The 27088-nt window shown below is 45.3% G+C and overlaps 1 long non-coding RNA gene across 1 annotated transcript; it reads right to left on the reverse strand.

The window, feature by feature from the left end:
* Window positions 1-1326: 1326 nt before the first annotated feature.
* On the reverse strand, window positions 1327-27088 carry LOC132250657 (uncharacterized). Its single transcript, XR_009462260.1, has 3 exons — window positions 27021-27088; window positions 19230-19369; window positions 1327-2725 (listed from the first exon to the last, which is right to left on the reverse strand). It is a non-coding gene; the product is annotated as an uncharacterized LOC132250657 (long non-coding RNA).

Here is a 27088-nt window from a genome sequence, read left to right on the forward strand (position 1 = left end):
CATAAGCATCTATGTTGCACGGAGGGTAACATAGATGCTATGAACATCTATGTGAGATGGGTTGGTAGCGCTATGTATCCTCTGGTGATGTACTGGGGTTCAGGATAGCAATGACACCAGCTTTTCTCCAGATTTTTGGAGGTCTGTTACTTTCTAGACATTTACACATGAATTTCTGAAGACATCTTTTCATTGTGGTTCTGAGCTTCGTAACAAATTCTTTGAATATCTGATCTGGTCCAGCAGCTTTGCTAGTCTTGATTACTTTAACAGCTGCGTTGAAAGTCACTCCCATCTCTGACGAGTAAGTTAAGACTGGCATACGGTAATTTAAGTTGTTCATGAGTCAAGTGTCTAATTATTTCTGTGTTGCTTGCTTGGGTTACTGTGCTTGCTTGGTTGTATAGTATTTTCACAATGGAGTTTGCTGACACAGGGCAAGGTTGTGTTTTGGTTCCTTTACTTGTAAGTCAGTTAATAGTGCCCCATGCTTGTCTGTTCAAGTGGGTCACATCCAATCCTTCTATGGTAGTAAGCCATCTCTCCTTTTTTCATATTGTTCAATATGGTAGCCAGCTGTTCTGTAGTTCGTTTTGTGATTGCAGGGTTATTGCATTGCTTGATGATGTTAAAGAGGTGTTCACACTGCTTATCCCAGCATGACACAATGACTTCCAGAGTCTCTAGGTACACAGAGTTTGGCTACTTCAATTAGGCAATTCATAAATGTATTGTAGACACGATCAGTGTTGGTATCTGATGGATACTCTAATTGGTTTGCTTTCGTGTCGGTCGGCCTTTGGGTTTTTTTGCCAATCTGCCTTCCAAAAGTTCCATCTTGGAGCTGGTCTGGATAGTGTGAGCTGCAAAATCATATTTTTACTACTGATAAGTGAGGGTGTGTGCTGAGACTATGGAAACTTGTCAAGTACTGTTCTTATCGGTGTTTTACTTACATCACCCTTCCACCAGCCAAGGTCTAGATTTGTCTGAATATTCCAATGTCCAGAGTGGAAGGAACATGGCTCCTTCGGATCATATATGAGGATTATATCATTCAGGCTTGCCCGACAAAGATAGTCTCCATTGCTACTGTTACCAGAGTATCCCCAGTCTTGATGTTAACAACTGAAGTCTTGCGTGTAAGGTCATCTGGTCATAAATAGGCAGGGATGTGATTGACAACATGGCAGGGGGTGGCTTATATATGCTATATATCTCTGTGAGCAGGAAACCAGCAAACAGGGACTGCCACCAGGGAAGCAGCTTGCAGGCAGTTGTTGGAGGCAAGAAGAGGGAGGAAGAATGAGGAGAGAAGCCAGGCCAGGCACCAGATCCTGCCCAGGAAAGGTAAGTGATCCAGCTGCCTGTACCTTGAGTTTAGCTGACTGTTTGGTGGGGGGTGTGCTCTAAGAAGCTGGGAGTGAGTACTGACTGCTGAGTGAGTGTTGATTGCTGTGGGATTGCTGACTGCTGTGAGATTGCTGCGTGGGCCTGAGTCAGCCCAGGCCCAGAAGGGTATAAAAGGAGCCTCCCCAGGTGACCAGCTAGCCTGTGACCAGGGAGCCAGCAAACGGACTGCCAACAGGGGTGCAGTTCGCAGGCCAGTTCATGGGTAGGAGTATACACCATGTAGGAGTACACGGGAACTTCTGACAGAGACTTCAGGTAAGTGAATGAGGAAGGGGGCTACTGTGGGGGTGGTGACACAGACTGCAGCCAGGGACCCTGCCCTGCTGCTGCCTCCAGCCAGACAGGTCCCTTGGATGGGTCTGCAGTGCCCTGGCCCCTGGTCTGGGTGGGGTTGGCTGGTGGGACCTCTGAGGCCTGGGGGTAGCATGGGGGCCAAGGGTTCTCATTCCTGTCCTACATGTGCCCAGATTGAGGCCCTGGAGGCGCAGGTGAGGGAACTCCAAGCAGAGGTGAGCAGGCTGTGAAGGGTCAGGGCTGCAAAGGATGAGATTCATGGATACTTTAATTTTCTGCACGACCAGACACCTAGCACAGAGACATCATGGGAGAGTCCCAGGACAGCTGAATGGAGGACGGTCACCTCCAGAGCTAGACAGCATGTGGCTGTGACTGCTTCCCCAACGCAACTGGGGAACAGACATGAAGCACTGGAGCAGCACTGGAGGATGATACAGTAGAGGAAGCCGTAGGGGAAGACATGTCTGCAACACACACCAGGCAGGCTGAGTGACAACTGAGCAGCTGGAGGAAGAGACGCCAGGTCATTGTGGTGGGCAACTCCCTCCTGAGAGACACAGAGAGGCCTAGCTGTTGACTGGATCCCGCAGCACAGGAGGTTTGCTGCCTACCCGGAGCCAGGATCTGGGACATCACTGCGAGAATTCTGGACCTCATCTGGCCCTCTGATTACTATCCCATGGTCCTTGTCCATGTGGGTATGAATGATGCAGCCAGGAGTAGTCCAGACCATGTCATGAGTGACTACAGGGCTCTGGGGGCCAGGCTTAGGAAGTTGGGGGCACAGGTGGTCTTCTGGTCAGCGGTCACCATCAGCATCAGGACACTTGCATCAGGGAAGTCAACCTGCGGCTCTGGAGTTGGTGCCATCATGTGGGTTTTGGCTTCTACAAACACGATCTGTACTTCCATGAGAGAGACATCCTGAGACGAGATGGTCTTCATCTCTCTTCTAAAGGTAAGAGTCTGTTCTCTTACAGGTTGGCTGATCTCCTCCAAAGGACTTTAAACTAGGCTTGTGGGGGATGGGGAAGCAGAGAATAAGGAGAACCTAGGATCAGCGAGCCATGAGCAATACACTGGATCAGCCCAGGTAAGCACTAAGGTAAGCACTAAGGGGCCCAATAGACATTAGGACAGCGGGGTACCAAGGGCACTCACTGGGGGGCTTAAATGTCTCTACACTAGTGCTAGGAGCATGGGGAACAAGCAGGAGGAACTTGCACTCCTGCTTGCAAGCAACAACTTTGACCTGGTTGGACTAACTGAAACCTGGTGGGACCCTACTCATGACAGGGCAGTAGGCATTGAAGGTTACAGGTTGTACAGACAGGATAGAGTGAGGAAAAAGCTGGGGAGGGGTGTTGCTCTCTATGTTAAGGAACAATATACATCTTCTATAATAAGATGGGATCAAAGGAGGGCCAAACTGAGGTAGTGTGTGTCAGGATACAAGGGGGTTGGGAGGAAAGGGACTTGGTAGTGGGGGTCTACTATAGACTGCCACACCAGGAGGCTAAGCTAGATCTGAGATTCTCCAGACAGCTCTCAGAAGCTGTACGGTTGAGAGATATGGTAGTCATGGGTGACCTAAACTACCCTGACATCTGCTGGGAGGAGCAGTCAGCCAAATCTAACTGCTCATGTAGGTTCTTAACCTGAATACAGGACCTGCACCTAATGCAGGAGGTATACGATCCCACTAGGGAAAATGCCTTGCTGGACTTGGTGTTAGCTATAGGGGATGACCTGGTAGGGAATCTGCAGGTGCAAGGTAACCTAGGGGATAGAGACCATCAATTGATTGAATTCACTATCCATCGAAGGGTGGGTAAACTAACCAGCAGGGCTGAAGTGCTAGACTTCAGAAAGGCTAACTTCAGTGTGCTCAGGAGATTACTTAGTAAGGCATTAAAACTCAAGAGCATTGGTGAAATGAGAGTCCAGGAAGGGTGCTCGTTCCTCAAGGAAGCGATCCTATGGGCGCAGAAGGAAACAATCTCATTGTGCCTAAAAGGAGGCAAAGGAGCCAAGAAGCCCTCTTGGCTGAACAGGGAAGTCCAGGAAAGCTTAAGACATGGGTGTCTGGTGCCTCTTGAGTCGGGGAGAGGTGGGGGGGGCGGCACATGCCCCTCCTGACACCAGTCAGTGACTGGGTGGGGGTGGTCCCCTGGCAGCTTTTGCTGGTGGCCCTGCTCCCCGGCTGGCACTTGCAGTGGGGCACTGGTGCTCCCGCCTGCCCCCCTGCCTGCTGGCTAAACAGGTGCACCGGTGCACTGGTAGGGGGTGCACCAGTGCTCTCAGGGGGTGCACATGCACGCCTGTGCACCCCCTATGCATCGCCCCTGGCCTAAGGGCAAAGAAAGAAGTATACAGGCTGTAGAAACAGGGGACAGCTACCAAGGAGGAGTATACTTCCCTAGCTCACATTTGCAGGGATTCAGTTAGGAAGGCCAAAGCAGGATTAGAATTTAGGCTGGTGACAAAAATTAAAGACAACAAAAAGTCCTTCTTCAGGTATATAAGGAGCAAAAGTAAGATGCAGGGTAGCATAGGACCCCTGCAGGACAAACTAGAGCAATTGGTAACAGAGAGGGGGGACAAAGCTGAGCTCTTCAATGAGTGCTTTGCATCTGTATTCCTATACACAGACCAAGACAAATCTCCGAACTGAATCATAGATAGACACAGGAGGGACACCAGCCCACCCACTGTTAGCGTAGACTTAGTGAAGGGGCACTTGGAGCCCAGATGAACTTCATCCAAGGGTGCTAAAGAAATTGGCCAGTGTCATAGCAGAGCTGCTGGCACAGCTATTCACACACTTGTGGTGCTCCAGTCAGGTCCCAGAAGACTGGAAAAGAGCCAATGTGGTCCCTATTTTCAAGAAGGGGAGGAGGGAGGATCTGGGAAACTACAAGCCAGTTAGTCTCACCTCTATCCTTGGGAAAACTCTGGAAAAAGTCATTAAGGATCACATTTTTGGGAGCCCAGCAGGGGAAATAATGCTGAAAGGAAATCAGCAAAGATTCATTGCAGGTAGATCCTGCCTGACTAACCTTGTTTCTTTTTATGACCAGGTCACAAAATGCTTAGATGCAGGAGTTGAGGTAGATGTCATCTACCTAAACTTTAAGATGGCCTTCGATACAGTATCGCATTCTGTTCTCCTAAATAAACTGACAGGCTGTGATGTAGATGATTACATGGTCAGGTGGGTGGCAAATTGGCTTAGGGGTTGCACCCAGAGAGTGGTGGTGGATGAGTCGATATCGAACTAGAAAGATGTGGGCAGTGGAGTCCTGCAAGGCTTGGTCCTTGGACTGGTGCTATTCAATGTCTTCATCAGTGACTCAGATGAGGGTGTGGAGAGCACCCTGTCCAAGTTCGCAGATATTACCAAATTATGGGGGAAAGTTAACACACCAGAGGGTAAGGAACAGATCCAGGTGGATCTGGAGAGGTTGGAAAAATGGGCAGAACAAAATAATATGCAGTTTAACAAAGATGAGTGCAAAGTGGTGCACCTAGGCAAAAAGAACTACCAACACACTCACAGGCTGGGGGATGACCTTCTCAGCAGCACAGCAGTGGAAAGGGATCTTGGAGGCATAGCTGACTCCAAGATGAACATGATTTGTCAATGTGACAAAGTGATCAACAAGGCTAAGAGCACTTTATCGTGCATTAGCAGATGCATGACGAACAGGTCCAGGGAGGTGATGCTTCCCCTCTGTGTGGCACTGGTCAGGCCGCAGTTGGAGTACTGCGGCCAGCTTTGGGCACCGCACTTCAAGTGGTATGTGGAGAATCTGGAGAGGGTTCAGAGGAAGGCCACTCATATGGTCAGAGGCCTGCAGGCAAGGCCCTATGAGGAGAAACTGAGGGACCTAGATCTCTTTAGCCTTTGCAAGAGAAGGCTGAGAGGTGATCTTGTGGTTGCCTATAAATCCATCAGGGGAGGGCAGCAGGGAATAGGAGATGCTCTATTTACTAGAGCACCCCCTGTAGTAACTAGGAACAATGGCCACAAATTGACGGAGACCAGATTTAGGTTGGACATTAGAAAGATCTTCACAGTAAGGGTTGCCAGAATGTGGAATGGGCTTCCAAGGGAGGTGGTGCTCTCTCCTACCCTGGGGGTCTTCAAGAGGAGACTGGATATGCACCTAGCTGGGGTTGTCTGACTTCAGCGCTCTTTCCTGCCCAGGGCAAGGGGTCAGATTCGGTGACCTACAGAGGTCCCTTCCGACCCTAACATCTATGAATCTATGTTGATGATGATGTCACTGATATGGATAACACTCCATTCTACTGAACTCTGGAAGGTGCTATGTCCCTTAGTAGAATATGGCAGGTCATTTTTGATGCAAGTAGCAGGGCCATGGATCCTGCTGCCTGCAGAGTCTGCAAGGCTGTAGTTTGAAAGCTTCATCTTTCACAACTGCTCTATATAGATTTCTTGAAGATGTGTTCCAGATACTGATTGCTTGGTGATGTGTTCCTGGTGATGTGTTCCAATACTGATTGCTTGAGCAAAGTACAGCTTTCAACATCAAGTAGAACAGTCCCCCCCTCATAGACAGGAGGTCTAGAAGCTTTGCCCTCATAGACAGGAAAAGTTGCTCTGGCTCATCCTGTCTCAAAATTGGAAAATTGAAAGTCTGATTTCCTTGGTAGAACTTTTAAGTTTCACTTTATAGCCACTCATAGAAGGCACCATGGAAAATGAAGCAAGGGGTCCAAACTGGTGTCATGAACAAGGAGTCCAGAAGCATGGATTCAGGTAGCCAAGGGTTCAGGTAGGGGCAAGATTAGACAGATATCTGAGCTGGAGCAGGGCACAGTAATAATTAAATAATACTTGCATTTCTACTTGCCTCCCATTCCCAAAGAGGATCAAAGAATTGTATAATGATCAATTATGAATACAAATGTAATAAAACAAACTAAATGGCATTTTACTTTTATGGTAGGTGTTTTTCCCCCTGCTGATATGGCATATTGTGTCTCATTTTACTGTCATACTTCCTCAGAAGGGATGTGTTAAAGATGCCAGCCTCCAGTTCAGTCTCATTACTAGTCATAACCTGACAGCAAATTAAACTCCAGCTTTTTTGAGAAAGAAAAAAAATGGTAACAGAGATCAACAATTTAGCTTAATTACATAACCTGTACAGCTGTTGCAGACAGATCTAGGGTGAAGCACATCTTTCTGCAGTTGCTCTCATTTTCCTTTGCTAATACCAAGACACCTCTTATAAAACTGTGGTTGCTTTCATAGATTCATAGATGCTAGGGTAGGAAGGGACCTCAATAGAACATCGAGTCCGACCCCCCGCATAGGCAGGAAAGAGTGCTGGGTCTAGATGACCCCAGCTAGATGCCTATCTAACCTCCTCTTGAAGACCCCCAGGGTAGGGGAGAGCACCATCTCCCTTGGGAGCCCATTCCAGACCTTGGCCACTCGAGCTGTGAAGAAGTTCTTCCTAATGTCTAGTCTAAATCTGCTGTATGCTAGCTTGTGGCCATTATTTCTTGTAACCCCCGGGGGCGCCTTGGTGAATAAAACCTCACCAATTCCCTTCTGTGCCCCCGTGATGAACTAACAGGCAGTCACAAGGTTGTCTCTCAACCTTCTCTTGCGGAAGCTGAAGAGGTCCAGGTGCCCCAGTCTCTCCTCATAGGGCTTGGCCTGCAAGCCCTTAACCATACGAGTGGCCCTTCTCTGGACCCTCTCCAGGTTATCCACATCCCTCTTAAAGTGCAGTGCCTAAAACTGCACACAGTATTCCAACTGCGGTCTGACCAGCGCCTGATAGAGGGAAAGTATCACCTCCTTGGATCTGTTCATCATGCATCTGCTGATGCACGATAAAGTGCCATTAGCTTTTCTGATGGCTTCATCACACTGCCGACTCATGTTCATCTTGGAGTCCACTAGGACTCCAAGATCCCTTTCCGCTTCCGTTCCACCAAGCAGGTAATTTCCTAGGCAGTAGGTATGCTGGACATTTTTCCTCCCTAGGTGCAGCACTTTGCATTTCTCCTTGTTGAATTGCATTCTGTTATTTTCTGCCCACTTGTCCAACCTGTCCAGGTCTGTTTGCAGCTGTTCCCTGCCCTCCAGCATGTCCACTTCTCCCCACAGTTTTGTGTCATCCGCAAACTTGGACAGAGTACACTTCACTCCCTCGTCCAAGTCGCTGATGAAGACATTGAAGAGTATTGGTCCAAGGACCGAGCCCTGCGGGACCCCGCTGCCCACACCCTTCCAGGTCGATACCAACCCATCCACTACGACTCTCTGGGTGCGACCCTTTAGCCAATTTGCCACCCACCGGACTGTGTAGTCATCCAAGTCACAGCCTCTTAACTTGTTCACCAGTATGGGGTGGGATACCGTATCGAAGGCCTTCCTGAAGTCTAAGTATATGACATCAACCCCTACTCCTGCGTCCAGGCGTTTTGTAACCTGGTCATAAAAAGAGACTAGATTAGTCAGGCATGATCTGCCTGCTATGAACCCGTGCTGGTTTCCCCTCAGCACAATTTGCCCTGCCAGGCTCTCGCAAATGTGAGCCTTGATAATTTTTTCAAAGACTTTGCCTAGGATGGAGGTGAGACTGACTGGCCTATAGTTGCCTGGGTCCTCCTTCCTCCCCTTCTTAAAAATGGGGGCCACATTGGCCCTTTTCCAGTCCTCTGGGACCTGGCCCATGTGCCACGACTGTTCAAATATTACCGCCAGTGGCTGTGCAATGACATCAGCCAGTGCCTTCAGCACCCTCGGATGGAGCTCATCCGGGCCTACCGACTTAAAGGCATTCAGTTCTTCCAAGTGACTCTGGACCATCTCAGGGTCTACGCATGGCAGTCTGGTGCCTCGCTGCTGCCTCTCTACAATCCCAGTGAGAGCCTTGTCTTGCCCCTCAGTTAGGAACACTGAGGCAAAGAACTCATTGAGGAGTTCAGCCTTGTCCCCCTGTCTGTCACCAATTGCTTATGCCCATCTAGTAGGGGTCCTATTCCACCCTGGGCCTTCCTTTTACTCCCTATATATCTAAAAAACAATTTTTTGTTATCATTTACTTGGGATGCCATCCTCAGCTCCACGGTAGCTTTGGCCCGTCTAACTGCCTCCCTACAAGTGCGAGCAGAGGAGGTATACTCCTCTTTAGTAATCTCTCCCCATTTCCACTTTTTATGTGCCCCCCTTTTGGCCCTTAGGCTGCCCTGGATTTCTCTGGTCAGCCAAGGAAGCCTCCTGGCCTCTTTCCCTCTTTTTCCTCACATCGGGATCGTCTCCCTCTGTGCCCGAAGGATCATTTCCTTAAGGCACAGCCACCCTTCCTGGGCTCCCATCTCTTCAAAACTCCTACTCTGCAGTGCGCCCTTGACTAAACACCTGAGTTCATTGAAATCAGCTTTCCTAAAGTCTGTAAAGACCTGGCAGCAAGGACTGTGACACATCATACTGAACTAGCATTCTCAGTTCCACTTCACTGTATTCTTTAGCAATGTATTAACCAATGACTTGAGGTAATTCCAGTGTGCTCTGTCCTCATTATGAGAGAGAAACTCCAGATCCAATAATCTTTCCAGATGGGAAGAATGGCCAAGAAACTGGACTTTGACTCAAGAGAAATATCCACTTGTAACACTGAATTTTCCTGAGTGAAAGTAAGCAAGCCTGTGCCTCACTTGACTGGATTTAGAATTAGAATAATACCACATCCAGCATTATTTGTGTCTTGTCCATTTGTATCATAACCTCTTCACATCAGGGAAGATGTTTTACTGGATTTTTGTAGAGCCTTGATCAATGGGGAGCCCTGATCCCAGTTGGCACCAGTGGGTGCTACTATAATGAGAATAGTAATAGGTAGATTGTTTTATTACTAAATTTAAACACAAAATTTTTAAATCTCCCATTTTCTTTTACACTTCTTGTGTAGTTTTGAAGCTCAGTCTTCCTTTCCCATAGCTGCTGGACAGAGTTTCGTAGATTTTCAGGTCATGACCATCTAGTTTGGCCTCCAGTATTACATGGGCCAAACTGTAAGCTCTACAATAGGTTTATAATTTCTGTTTGAGCTACAACATGCACTTTGAAGAGATGCCAGGTATATTTTTACATACAAAAAGAAGGTTAAGAATAAACAGCAGTAGCACCCTTTCAAAACATGCAAACCAGCACTTTATTTACTTAGGATCCAGAAAAATAATTTCCAGCATTCACGGAATAAAAGCCTATCAACCAAGGCAGATTTCCTTCATCCATCATGTTACAAGAAGCCTAAACAATATAAAAGAACCTAGATGTTCTATCTTTATCTTTTGGATTTTTTACTATCTGCTCTTTTACTTCAAGCACCTTTGGTAAGTCTGGTCATGGTAAAACAAATCTCATACCTGAAAAGCAATCCCACTGGGATGTTCTTAGTATTAAATCAGTGGTGCAGATCTGCACTGTAACTTTCCTAGTCACACACAATATGACAGAGTTCATCATTCATTTTTGACAAATACCCAATTCAGTAACTGCACAAAACGTTCTGCCAGTCTATTTATAGCTGGATTATAGACCGATCTCCTAGTAAGTTTTATTCAATGCTTCTGTGGAAATGTCTACAACTCCCCAGAAATAAATTGGGGATGATTATTTGAATCACAGCACTTCAAGGCACCTGCAAGTGGCAAATATGTTACAAATCACTTCAACTACATTCTTACATCAGAAGTGGCTGTTCTGTACACTACTTCTACCCTCCAGGAATAAATACAACCACAATCATAATCATTTTATACTTTCCCCCCTTCAAAAAAATCAGTGAGCAACCATTATTAGCACTTCATAGCCTACTTCTACATGTAACATGGTGTCTTTTCTGGCATATTTTGATAACTCCTTCAGGAAATGCACTGGCAAGTTTCCATTTCTATTTTGATCAAAAGCCAGTCCAAAAAAGATATTCCAGCCTTCTTTCATTTTAACTACCCCCACTTCAACCCAGCTTGGTTCTGGTCATGTAACTGCAGTACTATCCTTTTTTGTAAGATTTCTGGTGTTCCAATTTGTACCCCCAAGAGCAAGTCACCATGCTCCACAGATGATTTGGGGATGTGACCGTTCCAAAAGATTACAGTTCATTACCACAATCAAAATGGGAGCTTTTCTAGTTTCAGAACATTTTCCTTAGTCTTCCAGGAAAAAAAAAAAGACTCTCTACACAAAATTCCCTGCTAAAATTAGAGGCAGTACATTTTCATGAATGTGTTATTCTGATAGTTCCATATTAACTGTTATAATGGGGAAACTGCTAGGAGCAAAGCGCCTTTCTTCAGCCTGGCTGCAGCCAGCTATGGAATGCCTTCCTTTATCCACAATATTTTTACTAGCAGTTTACGATTTGCCATGAGGATAAATACATACCACACAGGTAGTCATGGAATTTAATAAGCCCTAAGGCCTCTTTTCTATTTAAGTATAGCTCCCCTCAGACTTGCATGTATTTGAAAGGCAAATACCAGGCATTTTTTACTCACATCTCTACAAATGTGTCAGTGACAACCCCATTCCTTTCAGGAGAGCCATTACATGCTGATGATATGGATAACCCTGTTTAAAATACAGCCAATAGGCTGGGACTACGCTTTTCTTTTTACTTTCTCCAAAACTTAATTTTCCTTTGGTGTCCAAGCCTGTTTCATTTTTTTTCCTGTAACAGGGAAGATATCAGACTAATTAATGATGATAAAACTGGAACATCTCCCCCATAGTCTTACTAGCCAGAAAACTACCTAATATCCAAGACATTCTGTGATAGAAGCTGCTGAGAATGCACCACTGTCTTCTCTCAATGAGGGTATACAGTGCCTCAAGAAAATAATCTGATATTTGAAGAGCAATAAGAAAAGACCCATTATTTTTTTGAATACTAGGTGTACTGGTAAACCAATGATGTAAAACTTTTAATAAGGGTAAATTAACACCTTAGATATGTTCACAGAGAGACCCTTTGTTGACTCTAGCTCCAATGCCACCTTTTAGTTTGGTAAATCTTACCCCAAACATCAGATTTACAAATTAACCTTGTGGTTTAGGAATTACATGTTGAGCCACATCTAAATCACAGACATATGGTCACCATCTCTCTTGCACACAATTAATGCAGCCCATTCATTGACTTCTACAGATAAATTGAATACTGCTTTTTCACAATGCATCCAGTTGTCTTTCTATAGGCTTTTGCAGTGCATAAGATATAAGTCTAGCCTGGAGGAATTTAGGAATGGTTTCAACAGCTGTGACTTTAGCCTTGCTATTAACACTTTTACCAAAGATGTGTGATCCTGGTTCCCATTTTCTTTAGATTTTCCAACTCTTTCCAGCTTGCTGTGCATCACTTCCCAATCTATTTTAAGCACAAGGCAGCCAATTTCTAGATATCAGTGAGGGGACATCTCCTTCAACTACAATTAACTCTCATGGCAAATACCATGCTGCTCCTGGAAGGAAGTATGGCATCAGGAACTGTGACACAGATCATTGAGTTCAGGTTCCTGATGAAAGGAAGGAAGGAAAGCAGCAAAGTAAGGACCTTGGACTGCAGAAAAGCAGATTTCAGCTCACTCAGGGAACTAAATGGGTAGGATCCCCTGGGAGGCCCATCTGAGCATCAAAGTAGTCCAAGAGAGCTGCTTCTACCTTAAAGAAACCTTATTGAGGGCACAGGAACACATCATCCTGATGCACAGAAAGACTAGTAAGTATGGCAGAAAACCAGCTTGGTTTAGCAGGGAACTCTTCATTGAGATAACATAAAAAGGAAGCTTACACAAAGTGGAAACCTGGACAAATGATTAGGAAAGAGTATAAAAACGCTGCTCAGACGTATAGAGATGAAATCAAGAAGGCCAAAGTGCAACTGCAGTTGCAGTTAGCAAGGAACATGAAGGGTAACAAGAAGAGTTTCTTCTACAAGTATGTCAGCAACAAAAGGAAGGTCAGAGAAAGTGTGGGTCCCTTACTGAATGGGGAAAGCAACCCAGGGACAGATAGGCATTGAATACTTCAGCCTTTTCTGCATTTTTTTAGTTCACTCTTCACAGGGAAGTTCAGCTCCCAGACTACTGCCCCTGGCAGCACAGTTTGGCTGCTTACATCCTTCCCAACAGTGGCAAAAGAACAGGGTAGGGACTATTTAGAAAAGCTGAATGTGTACAAGTTTGTGGGGTTAGATGAGATGCAACCAAGGGTGCTGAGGGAGTTAGCTGATGAGATTGTGTATCCGCTGGCCATTATGTTTGAAAACTTGTGGTGATTGGGAGAAGTCCCGGATGATTGGAAAAGGGCAAATATAGCACCTGTCTTAAAGAAAGGGAAGATCTGAGGAACTACAGACTGGTCAGCCTCACCTCAATTCCTGGAAAGGTCATGGAACAGGTCCTCAAGGAATTCATTTCTAAGCACTTGGAGGAGAAGGTGGCGATTAGTAGGGCTGTGTGAAGCTTCGGTCCCCGATTCAATTCAGTGGAGATTTGGCCCCGATTCGGTGGCCATATCTCCAAATCTGAATCAAACCAGAGGACCTTTAATCTCTCCAAATTGAATTGGAACCCTCCAAATCGATTCAGAGATTCGGACATAGACACAGCTTTAAAAGTTTTTTCTACATACCTCTAGGTAGCAGGCAGCTTGTGATTGCTGTGGTGTTGGGGTGGATGGAGCGTCCCACAGGAGCATGGGGGGCTCCCCAGTGTGCTCGGCCACAGGCCCAGAAATGGACCAGAAGCACTTCTGGTCCACTTCCGGGTCTGCCGGACAGCACATGGGGGACCCCCTGTACCTTCCCGGCTCGGTGACTGGTGCCTCTTGGGTCTGGGTTGGGCACTTGAAGTCCCCCTGCAGCCAATCGCTGAGCCAAGGGGGCGTGGGGGGGAGGAGCAGAGCGCTCCCCAGCAGACCCAGAAGTGGACCAGAAGTACTTCCAGGCCACTTCCAGATTCGCCATCAAGCATGTGGAGGGCTCCTCTGCTCTCTTGTGGGACTATCTATGCGCCCCAGCATCGCAGCAATCAAAAGCCATGCTGGTACCTTGAGGTATGTAGAAAAAACTTTTAAAGCTGTGTCTATGTCTGAATCGCTGATTCTCTGAATCAGCATCGACTCTTTAGATTTGGATTTGGCCAAATCGAATCAAGAACAGTGATCCGAATCAATTAATCGAATCACTGTCCCTGATTCAGGCCAAATCCGAACCGAATAAGGCCCACTTTGCACACCCCAAGTGATTAGGGATAGTAAGCATGGATTCACCAAGAGCAAGTCATGCCTGACCAACCTGATTGCTTTCTATGACAAGAAGACTGGCTCTGTGGATGTGGGGAGAGCAGTGGAGGTGTTAAGCCTTTAGCTAGGAGGACTTTAGCAAGACTTTTGATAAGATCTCTATAGCAGGTTCTAGGCAAATGACCTGGTGTCAGAAGTCCCCTAGCAGTTCAGCATGCCTGCTCACAACCCTAATCTCTACTCTGCCTCCTCTCTCACCTGTCATTACTTGATATTTAAGAGTTTTTAATTCAAGAGGCTGTTGGTAGAGACATGGTAGTCTTTTCCTAGGTGTTCCCACTTGGTGTGCTATCCTCCAGGCTTCTCTGCCCTGAACTCTAGGGGGTGGATCTCCCCTTCTAAGGCAGTCCCCAATTAAATCTTTGGAACTAAGCCTTTTAGGGGCAACAATTATGACCTCCAGCTGCCCCCATAGTCATGCTCATGCCTTGCAGAGGTTATCAGATATTTTCAGGAGTCACCTTGCCTTAATACAGTCTGGCCTACTCCAGACTCCAAACACTTGTTGGAGTTTCAGCCTTCCCTGACTTCCATCCCCCCAACTTGCACCTGGGCCTGGGTTATGAGCTCCAGTCTCCTCAGATTCTGGGTTCCTGACCCTGGTTTCACTCTCATGGGCTACGGCCTCTGGCCCCCTCAACCTCTGAGATGTGCTCTAGTGCCCTCTCATCTTCTGGCCTGCACCACTGCAGGCACGTGGCTGTATTTCCAGAATCAAAAATGAATGTCTGTTCACTGAATCACAAGCTTACGCAGTTTAGACTAAACTGTAAAGATTGAATCAGCTCAGCCTCAGGATTTTTGACTGTCTGTACTTAGCCTATATGAACAACTGGACGAAGAAGTAGTAGAAACTACTTTAAAGCAATAGGAATAAATGCGCACTTTGTGGCTCAGGAGCAAAACCCCCAGAGCTTGAAAAACATGTATGCGTGAAACTGAAGTTCAGATATGCAACATCAACAGAAATATGCTAGACATAAGAATGCTAAAAATTGCAAGAGAACTTGGATTGTCTTGAATTCAAGGCAAGCAAGTGTTGGATACACAAATTTTATAGAAAAATGGACTTTCAATTAAAAAGATGCACAACAATTTCACAGCATCTACTTAAGGCATACGGGGAGAAGTTGACAACTTTTCAATGATATGTGATCAGTCTTCAGAAACAGTACTCATACTTAGTATTTCAAAATAGACTGATGTTTTCAAAATTGACTGGTGTTTGTTTTTCATTCTGTATTTGTGGTATTATCTGATAACCACAGTAAATAAGTGGAGCAAAAACTGTCTACATAGGAACAGTTGGGTACAAAAAGTACTGTTATATGCTTCACTGTTATGTTAATGCTACTTCTTGCTAGAATGAAGTTATCAGCTTATGTGGTTTTTAAAAAAGAAACCCTCACTAAAGAGAAATTGCCACAAGAGATTATTGTCACTGCACAAGAAAATAGGGTGGATGGACACCAAATGAGTGATGGACTATGTTAAGTATGAATGGGAATGCCAACCTGGTGGTCTTTTAAGAGAAGAAAACATGCTCGTCTGGATAGTTTTATGAGACACCATACAAAGGAAGTGAAGACATGACTGAAAGATAGCAGTGGGGAGCAGCTACACATTCATTAATGCGCTATAATTATGATACATTAAAATATATGATGTATTAAATTTAATGATGATGCTTTAAAATTTATGATGCATCAATGCGCTGTAATTATGACGCATTAAAATTATGTGCCACTGCTACTGCACAGTAGCACTGGCACATGCTTTTTTGTGATGCTAATGCCCAGTAGACTAGTTTTACTATGCATTAGCACAGTTTTTGCTTACCACACTAGTGCACAATAGAATTAGTCTACTGTGCATTTAGCATCTTGTGTAGATGTGCCTATGCGGACCAGGTCACAATACCAGGAGGCATGACATACATGTTTCATCCCCTAGATGTCAGCATAAGGCATCCTTTCAAAGCAAACATGAAACAACTATATGCAGAATGGATGGTGAATAACCACCACTTTGATGCCAAACTAATAGGGCAGCTATGCAAGTGGATCAAGGCTGTGTGGAATCTCATCCTGGCAGACTTCATAATTTAAAGTTTTAAGAGGTGCTGCATTTTTAACAATCTGGATGGTAAAAAAGAATTATGCTGTGATGGAAAGTAATGCAGACGAACTAAGTTCCTCAGGAGGCAGCAACAATAAAGAGTAAAGGTGAGTCTTGTAAGATTTGTCCTCATTGTTTTAATTCTCTTATCTCTTGTTAGATTGTTTTGTTGGTTTTTTTTTTAAAAAAAACAACCCTTCATCAGCTTCTAACGTGAGATTGTTAAATTCTCTTGTAGAGACACACCACAACATTGCAACGAGGGGTGTTAGGTACATGAAAAACCCATTCATGTAGTTTTTTGTATTTTATGACTTGTTCTTTGTAAGATTTTTTTTTTTAATTTATGTTAAATGACTTACTGGTACTTTCAAGGGAACAATCTTTTCTTCATTCCACCTTGTTTTGGAAAGGTGGAATGAGGAAAGACAATACAAAAACAAAAATATGAAAAGATGTTAGCTATCCTTCTACTTTTCAGTGACAAGAAGGCTGCCTAATTTTTCAATTTTCCCTTTGCTTTAATCTTTCAGGAAAAATAATCATTATAATAAACATTATAATCTGTCTGGCAACTGACTCCCCTGCCCAGCCCCTGGCTTCTTTACTTTTCATTCCATCCAGGAAGAGCACACACCAACTGCTGAAACTTCCTTAGCCTGACGAAGGGTTTTTGAACCCGAAAGCTTGCTTAATAACTATTCTCCAACCATTTGGGTTAGTCTAATAAAAGATATCAAATTCACCCAAGGAGCCGTGTCTGCCTAGGAAAAATAATATGCTTTTAATCTCAACCAAGAAACACTGTATTGTATAACCCCTCAAGTAACCATGTATGCTGATGTTCCTGTATATTAATATGATAGGGGGCATGATATCTGTTCATTTTCTACCACGGTTTTATGAAGTAGTACAATTTGCTCACCTTTTCTTATGGGAATGGCCAACTCCACTACAGTCACGTACCAGGTTCAGTAGCACACTGATAGCTTTCTCTTAGCATCTCCTTTGGTGTGCTGTAAAAGTGCTGTGTCAAGCCTGGGTTGTAGGCAAATCTTGTACTGTGCTTATTCAAAAGCCAATGCTCTTACCAATGTCATGACCTTAAGTGTTAGAAAGAGAGGCTTCAACTGTCTCACTGGGATCTTTTGAAATGTCCCAACCTGCTTCTCTGGGGCCCCAGCAGGAGGTGAAGAAAATGAAGTCAATTACTCTCCGGAGCTGGTACTTTTCCCCCACTTCTGTTTGTGGCTTCAGTTAATACAGCTGTGTCCATAGATCTCACTAATAGATGTTCCTTCTCATAAAGCATCCAATAGCTTCTTTCAGAGTTCTGGATGTTTTACTCTAAAGACAGATTGATCTTTGAGATCTCCCCCCAAAAAATTACTGCCAGTAATACACGATTTTGTAGGCTTGCCAATATTTTGCAAACACTTTTTCCATCTAGTTGTTTCCACGTGTATCTGCACATGCAATTAATAAGAAGCAACAAACTCAGGGGCAGTTTGAGCCAGAGTAAACTACTTCCAGGCACAGCATCTAGATGTGTGCCCAGGACAGCAGCACTTTGAGACAGGTCAGAGCAGTTTACATTAAAGATGCTTCTGCCTTGCTCTGTCCTACTGCAGCAGCCAGGGGGAGCTCCAGGCTCTGGCCACTGGGGTGCCAGCTCTGCTTTTTAAAAGACTGCCCCACACTTTGTCCCCAGGTCATATGCTTCTTTGGCTCCAAGCAGTCTGCAACCTGTTGAGACAACCCTCCAGGACATTGTCCTGAGAGCCTGTGCCCAGTGCACCATCGATGTTCCTCACCCTCCACCCGGCAGCGACAACTAGCATCACGGCCTTCTGCTTACTGCTGCACTCCAGATGTGTGCTGGCTGCCCTCAACCAGACGTGCTGGCCAACAGCATGGTCTGGGTCATCAACCCCTTGGAGGTAGTGGCAGACTTCCAAGCACTCTGCTTCACCCAGTGCATCAGGGCGCTCAATGGGACACACATCCCTGTCACCTGCCCACCCCAGGCAGACCATCCTTAGTACAGCTAATGGGGCTTCCACTCCATAATGCTGTGGTGGACCACTGGAGAGCGTTCATGAACATCTGCACCAGCTGGGCTGTCAGTGCCCACAATATCCAGATTTTCCAAAACTCCACCCTGTTTCACACCAGGAGTCCCAGACATGCAGCAGGCAATGTGACTGGACCAACCCTCCTCACTGAGGAAGCCACATACCTGCTGCTGCCATCACTCACGTGTCCCTAGACTGGCCACCTTCCCTGATGCCAGGCACACTTCAACCAGTGCCTCAGGTGACACTGGTGCACGCATACCGAGTTGGCTAAGACCAACAACCCCCAGGTCATCACTGCAGCCTGTGTCCTGCACAATATCCGAGAGGCTAGGGGGAGCTCTTCTGTGAGGCCTGTGCAGAGGAAGTATGGCACACTGAAGATGCCTGGCATGGGGAGCGGGAGCTGCAGCAGAAGCAGCGAGGATGGACCAGCCCCCTTGAAGACCTGGGTGAACAGCACACCCAGCAGCAGCGGCCAGGGTACTGAATCTGAGGCACTTGCAGACAACCTCTTCCACTCCAACCCCCATAGTAGGGTGCCTGGGCCACTGCCCACACACCCCAGGCCAACAGTGGAACACCAAGAACATGCACAATGTGGTCAGTTTTCAACCAGCTCCAAAAACTTTATGTCCTTCCCCAACACACAGATTCCCTCCTTCCCTCCAACAGCCACCCCCATCCCCAAAGTGCACCACCAATAAAGCACCCACATCCCCATGGAACTATTTATAGGTGTCTATTTACAACTGTCCAAGGGGGAAAAACAGTGGGAAGGAGGCAGCTAGGGCATGGGGCCTGGAGGGAGGCACCCAACACCCCAGCCTCACATGCCAGCCCCTGCTTTCAGGGAGTCCAGAGGCTGCGGGCATGCCCGCACTGTTTAGAGCACATTGAATTCTCATGTTTCCTACCTCTCAATCATTTCTGTATCAAAGGTTCCCAGTTCATCATAAGCAGAAAGTTACCTTAATTCCCAGTCCAGCAAACTTATGCAGGGCTCCAAGAGTCATCCCATATTCTTTCCCGTGCATCACTACCAGTTCAAAACATCCTGTAGGCCATATTATGTCCTTAATGAAGCATATAAAACTCCATTACGTTTAGGCTGTTGGCAGATACATAAAGAAAAATTAGTAAATAACCTGTTGATGGACAAGTAGCAACAATTTCTGGCTGCTTGTCTCTTCATTTCTGCTATTTTTTCAGGGCTAATTCCAGGCAAATTTTAGCAAACAGAACAAAATGTTAGAAATCGGCTATTCCTAGGAGAAAATTGGCTGCTAGTAGAAAACTGACATCAAGCCTGCTGTTTTGAAAATAGCTGTGATGACACTACATTAACGGACAGAATGCAAGTGAAAAGGGTAAAGGAGACCCAAATATGGCAGTCAGGCTGCAAAGATCACACCAGAATCAGTGGGGACTTTCCAGGCCAATTTAGCTATAGTACCAAAACTCAAGGCTTATTGAGTACAACTGCAAAAAGGTAACTGCTGCCTCAGTTGTTACCATAGCTATCAAAATGATTTAAGTAAAGATGACAAAATTATTAAAGTTACTTGATGAATGGATTTTAGTAAATTATCATGACCCTAAGGTATTTCTGCAGGAAAAGTTTTTATATGTTCTTTAAAAGCAGGAAAGAAATTGAGCATTTCCTAGGGTTCTTATTAATAAAAGCAACAGTTAAAATTTAAAATAACTTTTCTGCTTTTTAATAAGGAGAACTAAGTTCAGGTTAAGCTCTTTATCTTTCATGATGCACTGTTTGGGTTTTTTTGGATTTTGTTTTGTTTTTAAATCGCTTCTCAGAAAAGATCTGAAGTCCAGAAATACATTTAAGTTTGATTAAAAGTAAGAATAGAAGGTAAGAAAGGGCAACACCTAACTTCAGAAACATCAAAAAGGACTGGAAAAATATCAGAGTAAGCTATATGCTCACAGCATTGTGACCTAAAACCTCAGAATTTATTCACACCCTTTTCAGTGCATCTTTAAGATAGTTCTCTAGGGGTGCTTACACAAGTGATCAAAAGGCATTTCCAATTGTGCTGTAACTTTTGTGCTTTACACAAAGTGCACAGCATGCATTACACCATGCATAGCCAGCAGGCAGCCGGCAAAATCTTCACAACCACCCCTAGCACGAGCACTTGCTATATCTGGCTCCAGGCAACAGTGAACGCAGCTGAACAAACTGCACACTGAACAAATCTGTTTGAATACATCAGTCAATCAGTTACTTAATTAGAAATGAGCACGTGCCTAACTCTCAGTATTAAAAGAATGCTAACAGAATATTGTACGCAGTAATAACCAGATACTTGAGTTGGGTGGGCACAAAGTACAGATTTTCCAAAGACTCTTCATACTCCACTCTAAACAAGAACTGAAAGAGATTTCAACCCATTTCAGAGAAGCAGAAATAAAATAGATGGGGCCACTCCTTTAAGCTTTGAGTCAGAGTCCTCAGTAAATTAAAAACTGTAGAAGACTACTCTGAAACAAGCAGTTCCAAACAGATGCTGAAGCATAAAACAGAAACAAAGAATAGAAAATTGGTAATAAATAATACAAGCCTTAGAGAAATAAAGAAAGGATGTCTGGGACAAAGAGTTTTAAAGCTATTGATTTGCTAGAAGGACTTGTGTGAAAGTGAGTAACAGGAATGAACTTCCTGAGTAAGTAAATCTTGTGCAATTTGGTTACATCTGGAACACTACCAGAACTGGAGACATGTGGGGTTTGAATGCTAGAGGGGAGAACCTAATTGAAGTGTCGGGCGAGGGAAATAAGAAACCTAGATTCAATAATTACATGCTGCAGAGCTCATACCCATCACCTTCAGCACCTATACATAATCATATTGAATTTAATCATAATTATTTATTAGGAAACTTTACTATCTGGGAACATATAGGTATAATAAATTTTGGACAATTATTCCAAGACAATATACTTGGATCTTTCAAAGACATTAAAATCCCAATACTAATATTTCCCAATACTCCTAATTGAGACACTTTCCTGACATCTTCTGGGAAGGTAAGTGTCAGTAAACCTTTCCTAATAAGTCAGTGTTCTAGAGGGGAAAAAGGAAAAAAAGGCATACTTAAAAATTTGGTGAAAATTCTTGGAATTTGCTGAAAAAGGATCAGCTCCTGTCTTCAATCGAGAAAGACTGAAAAAAAACTTTTGTGAATACTGAAGGGAACTGCAAGTTCTATGAGATAACACTTAAGAATAAAATTTAGAATGACTTTGAAAACTAAAGAATATAGATGAGTGGAAGAGACGGCGCTTTGTATTATACAGCGTTCTGAGGAAAAATGCAGTGAGGAGTGAACTATTCCGAAGGTTATGTGTTAGGCTGAAGAAACAAATACTTAAACGGAAACAAAGTAATTGTCTGAAAATAAGAGAAGAAACTACAAGTATCCTTTGTAGACATTGACTTACGGGAGCACTGTTGATTAAAGATAAGTATCTGGCTTTAAAGATGCATCCAATCCCCTAAAACATACACAAATGTTAAATTCCTTAATTCATAACTTGGATTGGTCACTTCTCACTAGGAGGGATTCTTGGAGGTTTTCAAGACCCAGCTAGACAAAGCTTTGGCTGGGATGATCTAGTTGGGGTTGGTCCTGCTTTGAGCAGGGGGCTGGACTATACCTCCTGAGGTCCTTCTCAACCCTTATTTTTCTATGATTCTACGAAGTTTAAAAAAAGTAATTCCTTGTAAACAATAAAACAAATATCCAAACACTGAAAGTTTCCAGTTTGGGACTGTATAAACAAAAATGTCTAGTTTGAACTGACATTTGGGTGCTCCATTAGAGGTATAGATTTGTGTACTTCATGCCCATATTTTCCTGTAAGGGCCAGGTTCCCTGGCTAGACTACAACCCCTGAGATATGATGGAGAACAGTCACTAAGAGCAAAGAGAAACCTTGAGGAATCAGAAGAGGAGAGGTCCACTGAGGGAAAGGACAAAACAAGGATGGGATGAAGCTTTACTCTTACCTCCTTCCTTTTTGTACCTGTTCTCAAGCACAGAAATCCCACCCAAGAAGGAGAGCACACACCACACCAGCAGATTTCCACCATTCCCACTGTCATAGTCAAGTTTAGAACCCTATGGTCTGAAGTGCATTGTCTGAGGTTGTGGCATCTTCATTTTCAAAGGGAAATAGGCCCAGTGCTGGACGGACTGCACCTGCCTCAGCTGCAGAGTGTGACAGGTGGAGCAGAATTACTCCTCTGGGCTACTTAGCTCAAAGAATCTCTGTGGGAAAACAGTGGGGGGGGGGGGTGTGTACAGGCTGTGCTACTCTGACAAATCAATTCCTCTCTCACCCTTAGGAGAGAAAGGGGCTACTGTAAAGCAGAAGCATCCCCTTAAGAAACATGTGACTCTGAAAGAGGCTGGAGACCAGGAAACAGATGTACCACTGGAGAGCACTTAGTACAAATGACATTTATGTATAATGGATGGTAAAGGTCCCAGTAGGGAATGGTTACAGGATGAAAGCTAGGAGCTTGAGGTCTTGCTGGGTAGAACACTGGCAGCTGAGATACAGAGACAATAACCTAGATGACCCTGTGCAACTCGGCACAGTGGCACCTACAAACTATTGCAGCATTGAGCAAGAGTAGCTTAAGATAGTGGAGCAATAAGTAATGGACAGAAAAACTCTGGATGTAAGACAGAGCAGAAGGGGACAGGGATTAGAAGAATCTAGTGGCTGCCCCAGCAACAATCCACGATTCAGGACAGGACCTACCCAATGTCCAGCAACAGCAGGAAGTAGCTAAAAGCCCACTCCCCGGGGAGCCTTTGCTACAGCACAGCGGTGAATTAGGGGAAGAGGTGAACCAGAATTTAACCACTCCCGACTCCACTGTCACCCCCCCAGGACTTTTGCTGTGGGAGGTACACGAACAAGGCACCGGGGGCAGCCCCCAGGGAGCCTGTACCACAGGGCTGTTGCAGCTAGTGAGGGGGCGCTTGGCTGCAACAATCCACTTAACTAAGTTATTTTTCCCATAGTTTTGGCCAAAACTATTAGCTGTAGTAGTTTTTTACTTTTTTTTTTAAATACGTGAAATACTTTGATCGACCCAGACCTTCATTCTTCATTTTGAGGTGGCAAAAAAGCATCAGCTAGAAGTTTTCACTTGGCTTTTTACATGGGATAGATTCTCCAGTCCAAACTACTTTGTACTGTATGGCCTGCAGTATTTGATTATAAAGGTGGGACAGCAAGAGGGAAAAGGTAACCAACCCAGTGTGTGAGTGATCCCCCTGGTGGCAGATGACTATCTACTCAGCTTTTATACCATCCTGCCTCCAATCTCAGCCACAGATGGAGGAAAAAAGGAGCTTTGCAGATAGCTACTCACCCTGAGGAAGGGGGACCATAATCTCATAAGCAAAGAAAAAAATACATTTGAAGCCATCTCTGTGCCCATGCCCTGCACTGTATGGATCTGTAGTTCTGCAGGCTCTGGCCCCACACTGTATGAACTCTTAAATCAGGAAATTTAGCGGCAACATTAAGGGTGTAATCAGACACTAGGTTTACATTTGTTAATTGAAAATGGTTTTTCCTCCAGGCTAATTGCAGTGAAAGTCATTAAATCACAATTAGGATGCATTTAAATATCCAATCCATTCAGAAATGCTATTCAGAAATGTTCTTGCAATAACACTGGGCATATGGCAGACTTGTATTAGGAACATACTTTTAGACACTGTGTAAGAATACAAGACTAGCCATCCTGAATGAGGCAGCTGGCTTAGCAAAGCCAGTATCCTGCTCCAGTAGTGGTCAATACCTGATACCTCAGAGGAAAAAAAAAAGTCTGTCTGGTCTCCATGGCAACCGACCCCAGTCATGCAGGCAGGGGCTGCTGGGAAATGGAGTCCAGCTTCTGGCCGGATTGACCATTTTGCCCACCCCTGGTTTAAATACTACAGTACTTTCATCCTGGACCATCAGCCTCCTAAAATCCTACTACTAGGTAGACATCTTATCCTTTCATCCAATTTTACCTCTCAAGCCCTCTCCTACCCTCAAAACTTTGCCTCTCTCTCTAACCATCACTCACTCTCTTCCTCCATCACACCCAAATGAGTCCCCTCCAAACTCGTAATCCATTGGAATTATCCCTCTAGTCTAAGTCCATGCTCTACTCACCACTCTTTCACCCTATCCTTATTTATTCCACAACACCACTCATTTTTCTGCACCACTCCCCACATACTCCTCCACTGGGAACTTTGTGTTCATCTCTCCAAGACCCACTCCCACTGAATGGGTAGAGAGTGAGTAGGGGGAAGTCTAGGCTGGGGGCAGCACAGCGCAAAACAAATTACTATGGTCAAGTAAAACGTTGTTTGTCAAGTTTGTCATCACTCATGTTAGCGGTGTGTATAAGAAGTGGCAGTGGAGGAAAAAAAGAGTAAATGATCATCTTACAATGGCAGATGAACCTCTCACTAAAAGCAAAGTAGGCAGAACATGTACATTTGAGCCTGCTTGGACTACAGACAGGGATTTCAAAGAATCAATTTGAGAAAACAAGGAAAGCAGGCAGCTGGTGTTAGAAGTGTGCCCTATACTACATGGCATTGTACAAGACTAATATAGGACCGCCACCTCCATTATGTTGAAAAGGTCATGATTCTTTAAGTCTGTAGGCACAGAGCAGGAGCTACACCTCTTTCTGGGGTTATATAAGATGCCTTGCTAAAGTGTTAGGCAGTTAGATAGGTGACAGCCTGAAGGAAGGAGCTCTGCTAGGAATGAACTCCTGATGGCCAGGGGAGAAACAAGCTTGAGAGAGGCCGCAGTACAGGCGAGCCAGGCCCAGGAATATTGTTGGTGAAGGAGGTGGTAGTTAATTTAATTTAGAGTAGGACTTGAAGAGAGGCAATAAGACTGGCTCAGGCTGCATCTACAGTGATTTGAGGCCTGCTGTTAATGCCTGGAATACAGGGAGAAACAGGATTAACAAAAACAGCTCCTCGACCAAACTGGAGGCTCATAAGAACATCAAATAAGATGTGGCAGGCAAGGGGGCTTTAGCATGCCCTAGGGGGCTCTCAATATGAGAGTCGTCACAAGACACATGCAGCTGCACTGATAGCACAAAACATGCCAACGTACTGTCAGCAAGAACAACTCAGTTTGGTATTATGCAGTTTTTGGTCAAGGCCAAGAAGGTAGATCTTTGGACTATTGCTCACATTGGAAAACTGTTTCACCTATTTTGTGGCAGACAAGAAGAATGTACAGCTTCTTGGTAACCCATTTTCTACTTCAGAGGAGAAGTTGAAAATTATCTACCCAAGATGCATCTTGAAATTTTGGAACTGAAACACAATTCAGGCCAATATATGAAGGTCAAGAAATTATGATCATCTATCACCAGCAAATGAAGCTCTCTTCTCAATCTGGAAATTCAAATTCACAAGCTTTTTCCTCTTATTGATGTAACCTGGTTCTGTAGTACATGGCCAAGTTTGGATTAACACATCTGCAAACAAGCATTTTCAACAGTGTACTTCATAAAAAAAACAAAGTTCCACTCCAGGCTGACAGACAGCAACATTTGGTGGACCAGGCAGGCTGCTAGGACAACCAGTGCACCAGCAACCATGACCTGCATGTAGCAGGTTGCTGGCTAGCCTGGCTCAAATCAGTCCTTGAGCCCCTTAATTTGGTCCCAGCAACAGTCTTTTTCTGGCCTCAGAAACAAGCTGTAATGCCCTGGGTTCTTCTCCTGAAAGCAAAACAATTTGAACTTAGCTTCAAGCCCTGGGTCAATATGTACCACAGAGCACAACAGTCCTTGGTTGGTGATGCAACAGGGGGCTTTCCCAGGGCCGGTCTGCCATTGGTCCACCCACCTGTTTCTGGGCCAACCGCCCACCTCCTCTCCTGCCACACCTTGTTGTCTCTTAATTGGCTCTAATAAGGCAGGAGGATGCCCATTCTTGTCCAGATGCCAGGGGGCACTATCTGCGTCTCCATTCCTGCTCTACACCGCAGCCCAAGCCTCGCAGATGGCATCCAGATAACACAATGCTCCCGGCCTACAGCCGGACCAAGCTTAGCCCTCAGGCCTCAGACACACACACACATTTATACTGCCCTCCTTTCACTAGGGCCTCTTACACTCCACCCCCTCTCACAGGGTCCTTTTCACGCATCAACAACTTATACCACCTTGCTCCCTCTCGGAGCAGGCCCCTTCAGCCATAGGCTTTATCTAGCACATACCTTGGCTGGCAGGCGGACCGTCTTTTGGGCCTCCCCCATGACCCTCACCAGGGTAGTGGCCAGCCAATTACCCAATCAAGGCCAAGCTTGCTCTGGCCCCACCTGGGGCAACACTATACAAACTCACACACGCACACCAGGCTCCTAGCCCTCTGGTTTCCCCTTCACTGGGGCTCCACATCTTCTGCCCCCTCAATGGAGCTACAGGGCTTCCCTCCCCAGTGGGGGCTCAGGTGGCTGTAGCTGTGCCTGGCCCCAACTGCTACCCACAGTAATGTGGGGGCTAGGGGTTATTGAGGCACCCCAACCCACCTTCTACCAGGGTGGTAACTGGTCTGGTATTTTCCTGGAGGCTCCCGCTCCACTGGGAGCCCCATCAGGCCACCCACTCCTGGCAGGGTGCAGTTTCAGGTCATGCCTAGGACAAGGAGCCTCCAAACCATCCCCATAAGCTCTGCCCTTACCTCCAAGATGTTTCATACAGCCTTTCAGCCAGGTGATGTTTCTGCCTGGCCTGCCAGCAGAAAACTGC

The sequence above is a fragment of the Alligator mississippiensis genome, chromosome 5, assembly GCF_030867095.1.
Source record: "Alligator mississippiensis isolate rAllMis1 chromosome 5, rAllMis1, whole genome shotgun sequence".
In the NCBI taxonomy this organism is placed as follows: Eukaryota; Metazoa; Chordata; order Crocodylia; family Alligatoridae; genus Alligator; species Alligator mississippiensis.